The following is a 19,179-nucleotide window of genomic DNA, read 5'->3' as shown; positions in this document are numbered from 1 at the left end:
GTAAGTGGCCAGGATTGCTCTGCCAAAGTTAAGCACAGTTGGCTGGGCTGAACTCACATATCAAGCAGCTGCACTACCATGTCAGAGCAAGAGGAAGGATGTGGCTTCACAGTTAGTTTAGGAATACCCAAGCCTGTGCCACTGCCAGAAGGTACAGCCCTGCGCCAGCACCACCGCTCACCTGACCTCAAGGTCAGGGGACAGCCTAGATGAGAACTGGTGACAAGGAAGACAGCAGCAACACCAGTGGTTCCTCCTGAAGGTCACACGGTGTTGGGACTGCCCCTTCCAGCCAGCACAGGCCTCACCAGCTCAAGTCAATCATGGAAGCTCTTCTCCACACCCCCACGCTCATCCTGGGAAAAAGATGAGCCTAGCTGCACCTTCCCTGCAAGGCCCCACTACAGACCATCACCAGGGTCCCTCTTTAGCTTTCCCCCTTCCAGGTCAAGCAAGGCCACCTCACTCTACTTCTCCCCACACACTGCAGGATGGCCCCTCATCAACTGTCAGGAGAGGTGCAAAACAAGGCACCATTTTTGGATGTGGCCTCACAAGCATGACTAAAACCCATTGGTCACGCTCTTGCTCATGCTGCCCCCAGCATGGGACAGTCTTTGCCAGCACAGGACAGCCCTGCAGCTGGCTCAGGCTTTCTGTCTGCAGGATGGCCAAGACCTTTCCTACAGGCATCCTCCTCCCCACAGCAGGGTACAGGTGCCAGGCAGCCTCAGGTCTCCTGTTCACCCTCACTCCAGGAATCTAAGGCCATGCAGTAGCCCTACCACCACGGCACCACTTTCAGCTACTGTCAGCTGTGACAGTGAAGAGGAAAGCGGGTCAGAAGTGTTTTTACTTTGTCAGCTCAGTAATGCTCAGGAGGAGCCTTTGGCAGCTCCCCATCAGGAGCTTGAAATTGGCCTGTTTTACAATCACTGCCTTAAGGTAACATGTATTTACTTTGTCCAGTTCAAAGCATTTTGCCCAGGGTTTATGTATATAACCTTATTCTCCATATTCATTTCTGTAGCCTTAGTTTTGACTATCAATAGAAGGTAAATATAAAGTTTTGAGCCTATGCAAATTCAGCATTGCAGTTTTGAAATGAGAGGTCCACCTATCAAAAATGTTATTACTATCTTCCCAGAAAACATGAAGTACTTCCCTCAAGCACACATCCGTTGTATTTTTCCATCTGGTAACCAATTTTCTGTGTTAGAAGGTAGCACAACACAGCTTTAGGGTGTCAGACTTCACACAACCAAGACTTTTTCTAAACTCTTTTACTAATATAATTTGAGGAGCTGCTGTCCAGTGCCCAGCAGCACCAGGATCAATAAGAAAAAAAGAAAGCCATACACAAATTGATCACTCACAAGCAAGACTTAATATGTACCACTGCTGTATATGCTGGTTTTTGGGGTTTTTTTTGATATGTGTATTTGTACTAAAGTTCTTCCAAATGGTTCCCATAACCTGGTATGCGTTGCAGAGGGGCTGACTCTATATGAAGGATAACTCCACTGTAAGTGCCTCTACTACCAGTAAACAACACACGTACACAAAAATCCAGGAAAAAAAGAGGCCATGCTCTCCTCAAATCCTAGAGAATTTAGTCCTTTATTCCCAAATCTCTTTCAACTCACTTTAGAAACACAGCTCTAGTTCAGGAACAAATCCTTAGATCTGCAGTCACCACAACAAGATCTGCCTATTATCAAAATGCATCTGAAAGCAGACTCTTGTGAAGACGTCAAGATGTTTCACTGTGCAAAGCAAGTTCATTGCAGAATATGAAAAATCACCATCACTGTTAACTACATGGATTTCGGAGCAGAAGTAGGTGAACACAAGCTGAAATGATTTGCGTTATTAAAAAAGCAGAAGTAAAGCAGTTGTGCTAGCAGTGGTAAAGAACCTTCCCTACCCTCTCCAGCTGTCATTCTCAACTATGCATATTTGAAAGCCATCTGGCACAGACCCTGGCAGCCAGTTTAAATCATTTCACATTTCATACAACCTCAGAGTGAGGCTGCTAGACACTGCTCTAATTTAAGTATTGATTTGCACTGTATTCCATAGGCTTCATGAAGTTCTGCACCAGCTTCATTCCCTAGAGAAAAATTGGCAGACCCAAGCAATGTAAAGTAATATGAAGTGCAATGTCTGCACCGATAGCAGCAGCACCTAGATGGAAATGAAAAAACTCCTGTTCAACATACATATTAAGATACTGATCTACTCTCTACTACATCTAAATAACCAGAAGAGATTCAAAAATACCACCCTTTCTCAGATAGTTTAAGGGCTAACCATACCTGCCACCTTTTCTACTTATTTCTTATTACTATCTACTCAGGTTTGTCTGTGTAAAAACATCTGAAAGAAAGTCTGGATGCACAACACAATAAGCACATTATCTTTTCCTCCACTGTAGTATCAGAAACCACCTAAGAATATAATTCATGTGTCTTAACCCAAATATACTCTTCTGGAACACCATTAGTTAAAGGCTGGCACTCAAACCACTCTCCCATCTACTGTCAGAACAATAACCTCAAGTTCTCCTATGTGAAAAGGTTAATACTCTCCGGGGAACCGTTTCATATGACACAAGGAGGAACATTCCCAACCACCAATCCAAAGATTCATGTTGCTTCCCTCACGTGAGCCTCACTTCTCACCTTGAAGAGACTTTGTGCACAAAGATTGTGTAAAAAATCATCTAGTGGTGCACTGAGTCGACTCAAAGTGGCAGAGATGGCACAAAGGAGGGGGGAATTATTGCAGTTAGTCTAAGGTGGAAATGAAAGTAGCCATGAGGCCACCTCAGCCAGCCCATGACACACTCACAGTGACAAGCCAAATAGGCAATTACAAATGATGCTCTCTCTGTCCTCAGTCACTTGGATTATGCTGATCAATTGGCAGCTTTAGAAGGTCTTCATAAAAGCCTGACAAAACTTTGGAATATTAAAAAATCATCAAGCATATTAACAAAAATTACTAACCAATCATTTGATAGGGATTTAAGACTCCTATCTCTTGAAACGCCTACCATACAAAACTAAACGTTTTCCAAGCTTTTGGAGAGTCACAGTGAACACCTTTAAACTTTTTAGAACACTCTACAAGTATTTTAAAAAAAAAAAAAACCTGTGCTGTAACTACAAGACTTTTTTATTGCGAGTGGCCTAAGCTACTTATTTCAATAAAGACCATAGCACTATGGTTATTTCTTTCTACAGTGGAAAAACTCCATCAAACACAGCGAGTGACTCTTCCTCCTATCCCCATAAGGAGCCACCAGTTGTTTTGATTTATTTAAAATCCAGACAGAAGCCAAAATACACACCACAAGCAACACATCCTTGTATTTGCAGAGACACAGGGGCAATCCTGAAAGAGCCATGCAGACAAGCCACCAGTCACTGGTCAAACAACAAGTGGAAGAAAAGTTATGTGATTTCTACATAAGGGCACATCTGTAACACTCCAGCAAACAGCACTTGATTTTTCTTTCCCTGGTGTATTTAATGTAAAGGTGATTAAGTTCATCTTTGATTCAAAATCTTAAAGTCAATATTAAAGTTTAAGTTTTAATGCAGACATAAGCAGAAAAAGAGCACACCACTATGACCCTTGGGCTGAGCCCCAGAAGTTAGATAGTTGCTTAAAGCAGAGTGGGCTGAATCATCTTTCCTGCCTTGAGTTGGGGTTTATTGCTATCAACTATGCAGAGCATGGTACATCCTGGGGCTCCTCTGACCAGACACTGTACACCAAGTGGTGAGAACCCAATAGTGTTGTTTTCCCTGCTGCTACCTTATCTTTCTGTGAATATAAGGGCACAAGTAAGGGTAGCAGATTACAAGTGATAGGCTCCCCGAAGTGTGTTTTAAGAACATGGTGTTTCCTGTGCTCACTGGGAATTAAGGCGACATCCAGCTCATACACAATATTAAGAAAACTGGACATACAAACCACTGAAGTCCACTGTAAATAGGAGGCCATGCAGAAACTTACCTAACTCTCTTCTCCAAAGCAGCATCAGATTATGGCCAGCAATAAGCCAGGGCTACCCCTAGTGCTGAGAGAAGTTATGCTGTAAGTGGCAGAACCAGCCAGACTTAGCAGCCAGCAACAAAGTTTATCAAATGTCATCCTCCAAATGCATCCATGCACTCTTTAACTGCACAGTACTGTTGCAAACACCAGTAAGGAGGAATATATTCTGTTTCTCAGTCCATTACCCTTCAAAGGCAAGGCAGATGTTATTTGTCTGCTTTGTAACAGCAATTACATTTTATCTCTTACTGGAAAAAAAAAAAAAATTATTTTCAGAGCTATTTCTGATTTTTTTTTTTTTAAATGCCTCCTACATTTTCCTTAGATTTCTTCTCCCAGCAGACCTTTGCAATACCAATGGAGAAAGCCTCATTCCTACTTTGCAATTCACCAAAATTAAACTAATAACACCTCCTGCTGTCATCTGTCAGTTAGAGTAAGACTTATAAGTGGCAGCAGAAATAATTTTCATAACATGTATTGGAATATGAATAGCTTGAACAGACAGATCCTTCAAAGATACTGCTCATATCAAGTGAAATCTGTCATGAAAACTAGAAATTCATTTTAATTAACTGTATTTGAACGCCTGATAATTTAAAAATAAAAGACAAACCGGACAATACCATGTATTTGTGCAGAAATTACATTCAGTGTGAGTAGGTGCAACTGTTTCAAGATGGGTTAGTCTAATATTTTGCCTGTTGATTTCATTGTACATGTCACCTCCTGGAAACCCTCCTTCTCTACTGCTCATTATCACTGCTTACATCATCTGTGTGAAACTGCTGAACACATTTTTATTTTTTACATGCAATAACAGATGTTTGGGGGGCTTCACTAACAAAAAATTCTCACTTTTTTATCACTCTGCTGTTCAATTAATGAACATGGTCATTTCAGCTAATTGAAACCTAAGTTAGGAGAACACTAACATTAGTTAGTGAAAAGTGAAGGAATCCAACATTTATAAAGGCAAGCTATTTTGAATTAAATTAGTAAATCTTAATGCTTGTGAGAAATACCCATCCTCTACATAAAGCATCATAGGCTCACTTTTCTTTTTCAAATCAGCAAGAGTATCACCTCCTCTCTCCTGCCTCCCTTGTTCTTCAATCTGTTAAATTTTGCAAGAAGAAATAAAAATGTCTTCAGAAAAAACTTAACAGGTTTGAATAAAAAAAACCCAAAAACCTGCTTGAGACCATTGCACACACTCTAGAAAGGCAGTAGGCAGAGCTAATCTTAGCTTTTTAGACACAATACTGCAACTCCTAGATTTTATCTAGCTTTTAATTAAAATACCTTATAGAGAAAGATCCTTATCACCTGTACTGCAACTTTTAACAAGTCTTATTATTATTACTCATTTTAAGACAAGTAGAGAATACTAGAGAATACAAATTTAAGACTACTACTGCAATTGTATTGATCCTTTTGTAATAAAATAAGCATGAACTTCTATAACAGAGATCTCTTAGAGATTCAAGCAGTCTCCCTTGTTTCTCAAAAGATATTTACCTTTAAATGCCCAGGACTAATCATAGCTGTTCATTATTCTGCATTAAATTTTGCTAACTGAAACCTGACTTTGAGCAAAATGTGAATCCCTTGTGGCACTAGTATTATTTTCTCTTTAAAAATAGAAGAGAACATATATTAAAATAAACAGTTCAAACACTGAAAGACATTACTGGGGTCATATTTCAGTGGTAAAGAATGCCATTAATATTTAGTCTACCTTAATGGAAGAAATTCGAGTTAGAAGATACTTTAGGTTATCTTGTCCACCCTCATGTCAAGGGAGACTTGCTTGCTATGGCACGTTATTGATTGTTTCAGCAGGTCCATTTTGAACTTGGCAGTTAATAGCAAGCTCCCAGCTCTAAAATCTTAAATGTCGGTGAAGTTAATTCTCCCAAAGCATCTGTTTTTGAGGCGGCTTTAGCAGATCCAGCCTATGTTTCTTCCTTCTTAGTATCATCTCATGATTGCCCCTCATTTATCATATTCTTCTTTCCAAATAAATTCAAGCAGTTAAAGATAATAGTAGTGATAGACCTTTGTGCCTTTGCTACAGGACACTTTGACTTTCTAAATGACACTCTAATTTTAGACAACAGTGGATTTTAATTTGCAGGATTACCCCCAGATTATTAGCTGAATATATATTACATGAATGGGGATCCTTTCCTTGTACCACTATCTGTATGTAATGCAACTTTGTGTAAGAAACCGATACACAGTTTACTCAATGCTAATGTGACAGAAGTCTTGTTTTCTGCTTTGAATTCCCAAACACTTTTGCTTAATATGCAGTAGTAACAGTATGTGTTCTTACAAAGAGTACATCCACAATTCCCTTTAAAATTATTTTTGACTTGTATCATTTTAATGATCCACATGGAAAGCAGCGTTTTTCTTTGAGTGGATAGAAGCAATAATGTGGCAATTTAGCACCGACATAGGAACATTGATTGGGAAAACCTGCAAGTGTCTGTACACAACTCAGGATTCACATTTCCTTCAGCTAACCTAACCTGGGTCAGTTACCATAATCAACAGTGGGAGCAGCAATTAACCGAACCACACAGTGATGCTGTTCCAGACCGAAAATTCACATTTAAGTGTATGAGTTTTTTTCCCTCACTGAATTCAGTGACCACTTTTTCCACTGACACCGAGAGTTTCCATTCATTATGCCATAAGTATTAAAGTCCTAGTACATTGGAAGCTATTCCTGCCAGAAGAGCCAATAGTTTAAAGATATACAAGTTTACTTCTATTGGAATTCACGATTTGTGGTGTTTGGAAGAAATCCTTGAAAAGCACCAACAAACGGGGGAAAAAATGGCCCTAGCTATAGCTACAGCTACCACCTTCTGAACACACTGTATGGTGAACCAAGGAATTAGCAAGTTATCTAACCAACACCTTTTCAAGCACCTAAACCCTTTATTTTAACCCAAATTCATTAGGACCCAGGAATGTTTCAGAGATGCAGCAGCTTTTCCACAGGCAGTGGTTTTCCAAAGGCACACCCACTTCATTCCCCAGGAAGTCAAGATTGCCAGCCACTAATGATGGAAGATATTTCACAAGTGGGCTTGGAACTTGACTTCTAAGAAGGGATATGATTTGAATGGCCACCTAGGTAGTCACCTCTCAAGCACTGTGAGGCAAGATACCAGCAAACATTCTCAGAATGACGGTTTCAGACACAGCATAAGGTACTATCACCAGTTCCTTCTGAACGGACCTTGAGAAGAAAGCCCCCGCATCTGGAGTTACAAATTTACGAATGCCGTATAAAACAGATATTTACGGATTTCTGTAACGTGGATCTCAAAATCACGAGAAAAAAAAGCCCCCGAAATTTTGTTACTGGTCGTGTCTCTCGTCACCACCCGCGACCGTTTAAAAAGTCAAACGTAAAAAAGATTTTTGTGGAGTATGGAACATGCACAGTACTACATAAACGCCTATTACAGCTGAACTAATACACTGCCCCCCAGGCTGCGAACCCTGGGACGGACTCGACCACAGCTCTCGGTTTCTGAACGTTTCCCCGGGCTCAGGCTGAGCCCCCTCCTGCCCCCGGTAAACACCACTCGCACGGCCGCTCTAAAGGAAACGCTCCTCAGGACCACAGACCACTTCAGCCCGACAGCTTCTCATGAGATCTTCTTCTCGAAATCCTAAGTCCCTTCCGACTCCAGCCTTTACCGACCGACCGAGAGGCTCGGCCGGAAGCCCGGGCAGACGGCGGCGCGGACACCCACCCCATTTCTCCCCACCGCGAGCGCTGCCTCCCGCGCTCGCAGCGGCCAGCCATCCCCGGCGGAGGCTCCAGTCCGCTCCCAAACTCACGTGGTGCGACAGCCAAAGGTTACACGCACCCCTGGGACGAGGATGACACCGCCGTTAGAGGCGCTTCCCACCGCGGAGCGGACCCGCGCGGGGCCAGGCTCACCCGCGGCGAAACGCCCGCAAGGGCTTCGCTCTCCCGGCACCCGAAGTGGTGCCGCATCCCCTCCTCGTCCGCGCCGGTCGATGAGCAGCCCGGCCAGGCATCGATAAATCAAAGCAGCCCGCCCGCTCCGACGGAAAGCTGCGTACGACTCAGCCGCGGCCAAAAACACCGCCCTGGGGGCGCGGCGGGCGGGCGAGGGAGGTAGGGAGGCAAGCGGCGGGGGAGGCTGCGCGGGTGCGGGTGCCGGGCTCCCAGCCCCCGCGGGGCGGCGAAGCGCCCGGGATGTCGGTGTCGTGCTGCCGCAGCGGGCTAATCCCAGCTACTTAACCCGGCGGGCGGCGAGGGCTGAGCACCACCTTAATCCACGGCGTGTGCGCGCCCGCCCGCCGGCAGCTGCGGGACCGTGGCGTGCCGCCCGTGTCCAGCCGCGGGGTCCCCGACGGTATGGCGGTGCGCTCCCGCGGCGGCTCAGCCCCGCATCTGCTGCCCTCAAGGTCACGCCGTGCCCCGGCTGCACGGTGGCGGCCAGGTGCACGCTCCGGTTACCTGCGGGGAGAACCGGCGAAAGCCCGGAAGCGCGGCACCCAGCCCCTCCGGCCGCGCCGCCCCCCCGAGCCACTGCTCGCAGCCCCGCAGCGGGAGCGGAGCAGCGCTGCACCTGCCGCTACGCTGTTGCCCACCCCGGTCGGCCAGCCGGGAGGAGAGCCGCCCCGAGCCGCCGCCGCCGAGCTTACCTCTGCGCCGTGGGGCCGACACAGCCGCCAGCCGGGGGCCAGGACGAGGCGCCCGTGAACCTGACGCCGCCCGCTCGTTCGCTCGCCGAGCGCACAAGGTCCCCGCGCTCCCCGCCCTGCCCACGGCCGGCCGGCCCCGCCGCGCCGCCCCCGCCCTGCGGCCGCGCGAGGAGGGCGGGAGAGGGGGCGGGGGGGGTGAAGCGGCGACCGAATTGGGGAGGGAAGGAGGGAGGGAAGGAGGGAGGGGGCACTGGTGCGGGGAGAGCCGGGGGAGGAGAAGGAAGGAGGGAGGGAGGGGGGCGCGGACCGCCCGCCCCGCCCCCGTCGCCTCACCGGCAGGAATCAGCGATTCGCCCTCCTCGCGGGCGCTCCCACCGCCGCCGCCACCGCCGCCGCTGCTCCCCGGGGCCCGCCCGCCTCCTTTCCCCCGCACGCACCGGGCAGCGCCGAGCGCGCCGCCGAGCCCCTGCGCCGCAGAGCAACCGCTACAGGAGCCGGGCGCCACCGGGCAGGGCGGGGCGGGGCGGAGCGCGGCGATCCGCCCGCCTCCCGCCTCCGCCCGCCCGCCGCGGTCACTCACTTGCCCGCGCCCACCGCCCCCTCCTCTCCCGGCGCCGCGGCCGCCGGTCCCCGCCGCCTCCCTCGCCGCCTGCGGAGTGCGGGCCACGTGACGGGGCCCCTCTCTCGACCGAGGAAGGGGGGACCCGACGTGCGGAGTCTTCAATGGGGGAGGCGGAGGCGGGGCCCCGGTAGGCACGGCGCCCGCGGGGGCGGGGCCCCGCGCGGATGCCCGCCCGCCGCCGCCGCCGCCACTGGCGGGCGGGAGGCTGACGCGCTTGTTTCCATGACGTCGGCGGGCGGGGCCGCGGCGTTTGATGGAGCCCGGCGGGCTTCGGGGGTCGGTGACTTTGCCACGAGCGGCTCCGGCGGGGCGGGACGGGGGCGGGGCGAGGCGGGCTGTCGTGTCGCGTTCCTCCGCCTGTGGGTCGCGGGCCGCCGCCAGCGGGGACGCGGGCTGCCTCGAAGGGGCGGGGATCCCCCGGCGGCGGGAGAGGCCGCGGTCCCACGAGGGAGGGACGGCCACCGTCCGGACCGGGACGCGTCTGTTGCCCCGGTGGGCGGGGGCCGTGCGTGGGGCCGGAGCCGTCCCGGAGGCGGGGGCGACGCCGTCGGGGGAGGCTCCCTAAGGGACCGCCGGGCGCCCCGGGCGCGGTCCTCCCCTGCCCCAGGGGGCGCGGGGGCGCCGTGCAGTGCCGTGCCCGCCGGGGCCCGGGGCGCTGTCCCCCCACGGCCTCCCCCTCCCGAGAGCAGCCGGTGGGAGCCGCGCTGGCGACGCTGAGCACAGGGCGCGGGGAGCGCGGTGGAGCCCGGGCGAGGCTCCGTTATGTCTGCCGGGGTGCGCTGCGGCAGGAGGTCCCTGTTGCGTGGGGCCGCTGGCGGGTCCGGAGCGGCAGGAACGAGCGTGTCGCTCGCTGCCGACGGTGGGGATCAGGGAGCTCCGGGTCCAGCCTCCAGTCAGGCGTGTCCGCCTCTCGGAGAACCCTGGCAGCTCCCTCTGGAGAACGGGGTGTGTGGGGGGGCCGCAGGTGTTCAGCGCTTCCCAGTCTCCAGCCGAAGGCTCTTCGATTGGAGAAAGAAAAACAAATGGGTTTATCAACGTTTGAGCCCAAGTGAGTTGTCCGGGGAGATGCTGGAAATGAATAACAGGACTGGGAATTAAACTGGAAATGAAAACCCTGATTTCTGTTCTTTTCCAGTGCAGTAGATCTCTCACCGCTCCCGCTCCCCCGCCCCCGCCCAATGAAAAATACCCATCCGTAAACTGTATGCCATTCTATAACCTATTTGTGTGGGTTTTTGAGCTGTGTTTTGACATCCTCCCCTCTCCCCTGTTGGACATCTCGCTGGAGTGACTGGCCAGCTGTGTCCCAAGCTGTCAGGTTCTTTGAGCCTGCCATAAATATCCTGCTTCACCTTCGCTATCGTTCAAATCCCAGTGCTGCAAAGGAAATGAATGGAGAAGCTTATGCAGCTGTACCCGAGATGATGCAGAGCCTAGAGGGTTAAAGCAACAGGATGAAGTCAGCACAAAGCAGCGCACAAGGACTGGGAAATAAATAAATCATCCTAACTACGCTATTATTATGGCTTGCCTGAGGTTCATTGTCTCTTTCTTTCTTACCTGAATGTCTGTTACATTCTTCTCCTTGTTCAAGAGAAGCAATCAAAAGAGACTGTGAGCAGTAAATGGCTCCTGCCCATTTTGGATGTTGCTAAAAATACTACCTTACCTCTCCGTATCTAGAGGTCAATTGAAAAATCAAAATAATGAGGTAAGCAATCCTGCAGACTGTTCTGTTGAGGACATTTCTTGCATTTCTTCCCAGAAGGAGAATATAAAACTACCTGAACATACATAAAACAAATTCTCTTGCATTCTGTTTGCAGTTCAGCATCCTCCTCTGTACTTATGGCTGTAGTTCAGTGAGGCTTCCTTTCCCCAGGCACTTGGAAATTGCATTTCTCAGTACAGCTTTATAAGCCTGGCAGATGTGTTCTGCACAGTTCTGTCATATCTCCTCGCTCTCGGGCAGATAAAATTAGCTTTGGTACAGCTAAGAAGGAGATGATGTGTTTAAAGCACTGCAGTTTGGGTACATATCTGTACCTGCTTCCGTTTGTCTTGAGGGAAGGTAGGTAGGTTGTTCTTCAGTACTTTTTCTATGAAATTGGAATAATGTCCTATTTTCTTCACAGAAAGGAAGCAAAGGTGGGAGGGGTACATATAATCATTATCTTTTATGGTAGAATTCTCTAAGTGGATACATTTTTCAAGGCACACAATAGTCAATGTTCCTCTTGCATTGATACACAGGGATAGCACAAAAACATGCAACACATTGACTGAAAATAAGGAGAAGTTTCTTATATCTCCACAGAATCTTCTCCCTGAGGATTTAAAAATTTTCCAAATTAATCCTCAATATCCAACAGATTTCATAATTTTTTTTCTTCTGTGAGAAAATAGGTGCTTCTGCTGTTTCTAAGGGTTAGTGTATATAATTGACAAACAGAAAACATTCCATATAATGTAGGTCACTAATGGTGTAAAGCAAGCAAAACCAAGATGCACAAAGAAATATTTCTGGAGACCTTTCATTTAACTTTTGAGGAAACAGTACCATTTCAGGAAAATTCAGACTGGTTTGCAGACCATTTGGAAAGGCCAGACTTGACAAATCAGTGCCAGTACTTCAGCTCAGTTCCATGACCAACATGCTAATGACACAAGCATCACACATTTTAATAGACACAGAAAATGTGTCACAGAAAATTTAAGTGGATTGCCTGTATCTAATCTCCTTACTATGAGACTTTTAACATAAGAGTAAGAATTAGGGTGTTTGGATCGTTACAATATTTGGTCAAAAATTAATAAGGTGACCAAGGTCTGAGTGCCCGCCTCACCATCCTGTATCAACTAGGGGACTTTTGGCAAAATCTCATGGTGGGTTTGATTGGAGAAGAGTGAAAACAGGCTTTTCATAATATGTGTCTACATCTTAACTTTTTTGAAACTGTTTTCTTGACTATTCTGTTAGTGTTAATCCTGTTCAAACTCAGTCAGTTTATTAAATTGGATGGAAGTGGAGAGCACAGAATAAGCATGCCAAGTTAGGGGAATAATTGTGTGTGAGCAAGGAGATACGAGTGTCTAAAACTTCCACGGGTTTTGCAGAACCAAATGTTTCTGTGCCAGGTACACTTCTCCCAGTTGCCTTTCTCAGTTCAATACTGCTGTTTGACCAATCTCTTCAGTCCACCGCGGAGAAGATTCCTGTTTTCCATGCTCTTGGCTGATGCCTTGAGCTCATTCCTGACAGGCCCTGGAGGCTGCATCTTGTGATTATTCCAGTATCCTGCATCCTAAAAGATCAATCGTTGCCTAAAAGACTAAACAGCCATCTAGATAGGCAAACAGTAGACCACTCACTCATCTTGTAGGTGGCACAATGACCAAATTGTTCTATTATTCACCCCTGCAGCCTAGCAATGACCTTGTGCAACAAAACAGTATCACCATTTAATCTTGAAATACTCCACCCCGCCCTTAGGAAAGATGACTATCTGTAAACATTTGCATTTTTATAAGCTCAAAATTCTTTCTCTTGACTGTTCTGGAGCTCAGGATTTGTGCATAATGTGCTTCCCCTCGAGAATACATATGATAATTTCAAATAGTTGATTTTATTTTCTCTATTTTTCCCCCTCAACAATTTTGGATAATTTTTTTTTTTCATTCAGTTTTATGTTTTACTGTGATACTGCAGGATCAGGAGGGTGAAAGATTAAAAGAATACACAAGGCAATGTGAGGAGTAACAGTTATTGCACAAACTGGTTTTCATGGATATTGCATATTAAATATATAAAAAAAAAAAAGATACACTGGACTTAATATATTAACTGTTTCTTCTTTTTATGTTCTTTTCAGGCACCTCTGCAGCCCAGCAACATTACAGTCCCAGAGCAGATGAAAGAGTGGAAAGGTATTTCATGAACAAGGGCACAATGTCTACATGCAAATATAAAAAAAAAAAAAACCAAAAACAAAGCATAAATCCTGAAATTGATGAAGAATTTGACCAGTTAAAGGAATTTGAGCAGGCATGAGAGAGAAGGGGAATATAGAGCAGGGTGGGATAGCAATAACTGACACATTTATAAAGAGCAGGAAAAAATAAAACCATTTGGGAAGCCTTTCATGAGAAAACATAAATCATTAGAACCAAGTATGGATGGTGATGACATAGTATGACCATGGTTGCCTCTTAGAAAGTGAGAAATGACTGGGAAATGGATGTATGCTATCACTCAGTAAATAACTACTAAAAATGCATCTAGCGAGCATCCAGCTACCTCCATGGAAGTGACTTCCTGTGTAGTACTTCCCCAGTTTGGAGCTGATACTTTCTCCCCCAAGGCAAATTCATTGTTGAATCCCTAAAGGATGGCCAAAGTTTCAAGCAAGGCTGTCCTGGAGGCAGTTTTGTCCAGTTGACTAGAAGGGTTTGTTAAAAATAAGCTACTGTTTCCATTTCCCAGGAGCTGCTGTTAGACATCAACTCCTCGGTGTGGACAGGCATTGCTCTTGCTGCTCACCTATCACCCCAAGACTCAAAATGTAGGAGTGACTATTTTACTTACCAAACTACAGAGGACCTTTTGGGGGTTCATGATATGTACAATTCTGGACCGAAATAAAAATGTTAGTTCATTAGATTTATGATACTGTGTGTGCTTTTAGATGTGTTGCTTTTTAAGCCTTCTAACTTGTCTGATGAAGTTGTGGCCTTACCTTTGAGACCCTCTTTTCAGCTGATGTTAGTGAGGCTTCATTGATTTCACTTCTTTTTGTGACCTATTCCAGTTCATGCTGACTGAATATTTGGTTTGTAAATTGTTGTGTTCCTCTCCAATGTGATTAAGTGACAAGGGAGTTATTTGTTTTTTCCTCCTCTCCACCAGATAAGAAGCAAAAGGGGTAACCAAGCTATCTCTCTCTGATGCTAACTAAAATCAACATCACTGACCAGTCTGAGTCACACTCCTGACTCACAAAAATTGGTCTTATAAAGAGTAGCCCCTCCCTGATCTCATCAGTGCTGGGAAATTTTCTTAAGGAGCAAAATGTCTCTTAACAATGCTAGTTCAAAGTCCTTTGGATAAGAAAATAGATAACTCAATTACGCTTTGGGTTCCTTCAGCCAACCTTAGCATTTCTCCCCCTTGGTGATTGCTCAAGACGGGTTTGAAACATTTAAGAGTCATTAGAGGTAACAGTTCCCATTCTGCATTTCTTTTAAGGAGGAGTAACAGAAAAGAGCACTACCTTATTTCTACTACCTTAGTCAAGAATTAATCATTCAAATGATAAATGATGACCAGAACACAGTGGAATAAATTGTTTATTTTGTTAATCACATACAGCTCTAAATCATCTTGTCTAGGTTTAAGATACTAAGAAAATTATTCCACCTACCTAAAATTGCATTTAAAGAATATTACTAATGACCTACTTCACATGCATTTTTAAATAGTTTCAACCTCTGGGCTCAGCCTTGTAAGATTTATTCAGAAATAATCTTTTTCAGATTACAAATACAGATCTGAAGATTTTCAAGGTCAAAATTTGGATATCTATGAAAAGGTGAGGATATAAAATATCTAGTATCAAAGCTTAAAAAAAATCACTCTCCACAGTAGTATAAATTATAGCAAAAGTATTTAAAAAAATGTTTATACTTCTGTATACATAAAATCAAGTATGCTTACAGTGTTTAAATGTAGACTATGAGCAGTCAAAAGATGAATCTTGCCTTGGGTGTTGTCTCTATTATCAGGTAATAATAGAATCATAAATATTAAGGTAAGTGGAAACAAACTTTTAAAAATAATTCAGAATGTTGCATGCCAACTCATAAAAATGAGGAAAATTTACTAAGTTCCTATAACATAAACTACATTTCTATTATGTTCTAGTAGAAAAGATCAATAGAATTTTCCTTTAAGTTCTCTTTTCTCAATATGATAACACGGCAGCCTTGTCTTGGGCTACTGAAGCTTGAATATATCATGTTATGGGTACATCTAGTAATAGTACTGCTGTAGGATATCTTCAGGCTACAACATGTTAGGTAGCAGTAAAGGCAGTTTGTTTTAGGAGAGAAGTGGATTAAAAAATAGAAAAATATTTTGTACGTGTCAGCAGTCCAAACACTGACAATTTGTTATCTTCAGTTCTGACTGGATTCGGTGAGAGCTGCACATACTTAATAATTACTAAAGCTGATGCCTATTTTAGTTAAAATATCTTGGATTATTAGAAGGTATTTTAAAGTGAATGCATGTAAAAGGTGTTCAGATCTATTCAATATTAGATTTACAGTAAAACTTAAATTTGTTTATTTATTGTGTTTCGCTCAGCTTGATGTTAAAAACAACCAGGCCATTTTCACTGTTCAACTAATTCTCAGTGCCTTTCACGTTCAAGCCCCCAAGCCTGGGCAGTGCCTTTTTTACCAAGCCATATACTCAGAATGGCCCCCAGGACAGCAGAAAGGGCCCACAGCTGCTCTGTGAAACTACAGATAGGAGTGATTGTACGGGACGTCCTTGACAGCATAGGTAAGTGGCCTTTAAAAGTGCTGCAAGACCAGCAGGCCATAGGAAGAAAATAACTGTGGGTCCTGCAATGGATGCGGTGCATGGAGTTTCTTAGGAATACAGTTTGAGTTGCAGGGTCCAAGTGACAGGACTCTCACAACATGTTTTGAAAATGACACTGAGACCTAAGCTCTGATCTTTGTAATCACCGTATATTTATCTGCCCCCGACCTTTATGTGGCTCTGTTTAAGCTTGTGATGCTCTGTCAAAGTACAGGGAAATGTAAGCACTTGGAAAAAGGTCAAGAATCCCCCTCAAAAATAGTGTTGGCATGTATAAACAAATATAAAAATATACAAATACATATAGAGATGTTGCTTAAGAAGGAAACCAATCTAAAAAGATGTCCAGCTGAAACTCTAGAACAGTATTATAATTTGCAAAAAAAAAAAAAAAAAAAAAATTAAATTGTGAGACAACAGTAAAATGACCACAAATTCTGTCAGTATTAGAAAATCCACCCTGTTACCTAAACCAAAAATTGTTCCTTTCCTTATTATGTTTCTTTCCTCATGCATATCCCTATCCATTTTAATTTTGTTGTGAAGTTAAGCAGAAATATCCATTTTAGAAAAAAAGTTAGGAAATCTGATGGTTTTAGATGGGATCCATACAAAATGTTGTTGAGTTTTGTTTGTTTGTTTGTGGTTTTGTTTGTTTGTTTTTAAAAAGGAACCAGAACTTTTATGGTAAACCATGGATGCTAACCATAAGAAGTGAAATCAGCAGGAGTTAATTAAGACCTCTAGAGCCAGAAAAAAGATAGTATTGTACAGATAAGGTTTGTTTGGGGTTTTTTTTTTCTTTTCCTCTGATCTATTCCTCTTTTCTAAATTAGATAAAGAACTCCATGAAACATTAAATTGGCAGGCAAGTAAAGCTAAGATAAAGTACCTCTCTTAAACCCTTAATGCCAGGAAATTCAGAGATGTAGCTATAATAATACTCTTATCCCATACTGCAGTACTTTTACTGTGTGGAGTTTCCCACTGTTGACTGAGACAGATAAAAATAATAACTTTTTGCCTCCCTTCAAAAATTTTTGTTTTGAGGCTGAGGGGTAGAGTTTTTTAATAGTTTACTACAACACTTCTATTTTCTCCTGCAATGTGCACATTGGGATATATTCTTATAATATTTTTGGTTTTATGGTTGACAAAATTAAATACAATGATGTGAGAAAAATCAATGAATATAATATATATCTCATACTTGTATTAGATGGGGCTTTTTTTAAAATCATTGTGTTGCAAACTCCAAACAGAACAGGTATGTAGATTAACTTGCACATGACTGTGCAGGTTTAGGACATAAACTGCCTAAAGGAACTCATGAAATTATACTACTTGTGTCAGGGAGCTTCTTTTTCTCTCTCAGTATAGACATTGTCTTCCATGTGCAATATTAAAAAGCATTTACCAGAACTCCAGTCTGTCCTTTGAAAATTTAAACAAGTGCACTTATTTGCCATCCTTACAAGAAAAAGGAATATTTGTTGGGGTTTTTCTCTTAATATATTTCAACTTTATTGCAATTCTGAAATACATTGAAGAAGCATCTGATCTGAAGCCTCATAAGTGTGTGTCATTTTCAGCAGGGTTACAAGGATCAGCAAGTATTTTTTAAAATAGAAATCACCAATCAGGTCCAACTTATTTTGTTGTTCAACTTCCTCACTTTTTACCTATGGCCCACTGGGTGGAAAGGCTGAACAACTTTGCTGAGTGCTCACCTCTTTCCCGAAGTGGTAGGAAGAAGGGAGGGAGGAAGAAAGATAATTAAATAACGAAGTCCTGGTTCCACACACCCTTACTCAGTTAGCACTTTGTGTATGTTGACCTATTGGAGTATAGGGATTTAGAAAGACATTTACTAATTTTTCAGAGTAAGGAGAAATTAGAGTGGTAATGTATCTCAAGCAGATCCTGAGTCATTGTATCTTAGATATTCATTAGTGGACTGCTGCAATCCAGCATTTTCCTATTTTTCAGGGCTGTCTTTAAAGGAACTCTATTAGTCTACAGGAATTAAAAACTAACTGAGCAAAAAGTACAAATAATTAATCATATAAAACACATTCACCCGTGTTACAATTCCTTTAGATTGTATTTTGAACCAGCAGTGAAATAAGAGGTATAGTACATCCAAACGTATCTAAATTATATGTCAAAAATATTTTATTAGTGTTTAAGAAAAATGTTTCATTTTTATGCCATAATCTGTATGGTATGGTATGTTTCCAGTTGGCTTTAGTGACACATGTTTTGGGGTATTGTTGTTGGGGTTTGGTTTGGGTTGGGGTTTTTTTGTTTGTTTTTTGGGGTTTTTTTGGTTTTTTTTGGTTTTACACACTACTCATAAGGTTTCTGTATGCTGCTTAGACAATGTTCCTTCCTTCCTGATAGTGACTATCTGTTCTCTACTTTTGGCTTGCTTTTCTATTGTTATTTCTAAATTTTGTACATTTAGCTGATGACTGGAGGATCTGTTTTATTAATACAATGATTAAAGAATAGTTGCCATATTTTGCTGTACATTAAATGTCTTAGGAGAAATAATTTTTATTATTTGATGCTTTAATTTTATTCTTCGACAGTGTTCTTATATTATGATATCTGTTATGTATAAATCTGATTACAAAGCAAAAAAAAATTCAAAATATAATTAGGTGTCAAAATATAATAAGGAGGAACTTTATATTGTCAAAATCAAATGCAAGAAGGAATAAAAGGTGATATTTGTGAAAATTGTGGAAGACATAGCAAAGTTTCATGAGAATTCAGATGAGATTAAATAATGTTTGTGTACATTGAAAAGACAATATGCTTCTTATTGTGGTTGAAAAGGCAAGAGCCTTCTAATGGATTGTCTGTGCAAGAGCTTTTAAAAAAGCTAATTCACTAAATGCTAGATAGTACCAGTTTAGGGAGTAAATAAATAAAGCAATATTCACCAGAATGAACATGGCAGAGTCAAGCTTCCTACAGTCTGAAATGCTGGGGAGAAAATATCCACATTTTATTATTGTCTCCTCTGATATTTGCTGTTCTTCATAGTTAATATTTATCTTAACAATGGGTTTCATATTGCTTTGACAAAGAGAAGATATAATGAAAGAAAATATGTATCAACCATTTATAATATCAGTTTTTTCTCTAAATTATAAAATTCAAGTGT

At 43.6% G+C, this 19,179-nt stretch overlaps 1 protein-coding gene and 1 long non-coding RNA gene across 8 annotated transcripts in view; one reads left to right on the top strand and one right to left on the bottom strand.

Annotated features, from left to right (window-relative positions):
- ATP2B1 (ATPase plasma membrane Ca2+ transporting 1) overlaps nt 1-9,201 on the bottom strand; it is a 60,890-nt gene extending 51,689 nt beyond the window's left edge. For 5 of the 7 annotated variants that reach the window (XM_032105196.1, XM_032105191.1, XM_032105197.1 and 2 more), the window contains exon 1: nt 8,776-8,954. The gene's annotated coding sequence lies outside the window, so the exon portion shown is untranslated. Of the gene's footprint in view, nt 1-7,967; nt 7,987-8,775; nt 8,955-9,108 lie in introns of those variants that run through there. The other 2 variants (XM_032105192.1, XM_032105193.1) reach the window with 2 other exon arrangements.
- Nucleotides 9,202-14,924: 5,723 nt separating this feature from the next.
- Nucleotides 14,925-18,960, top strand: LOC116442366. Its single transcript, XR_004239532.1, has 2 exons — nt 14,925-14,985; nt 15,762-18,960. It is a non-coding gene; the product is annotated as an uncharacterized LOC116442366 (long non-coding RNA).
- The last annotated feature ends 219 nt before the right edge of the window (nt 18,961-19,179 follow it).

Source organism: Corvus moneduloides, chromosome 4 (genome assembly GCF_009650955.1).
Source record: "Corvus moneduloides isolate bCorMon1 chromosome 4, bCorMon1.pri, whole genome shotgun sequence".
NCBI classification, from domain to species: domain Eukaryota; kingdom Metazoa; phylum Chordata; class Aves; order Passeriformes; family Corvidae; genus Corvus; species Corvus moneduloides.
This window is presented reverse-complemented; position numbering and strand designations above follow the sequence as displayed.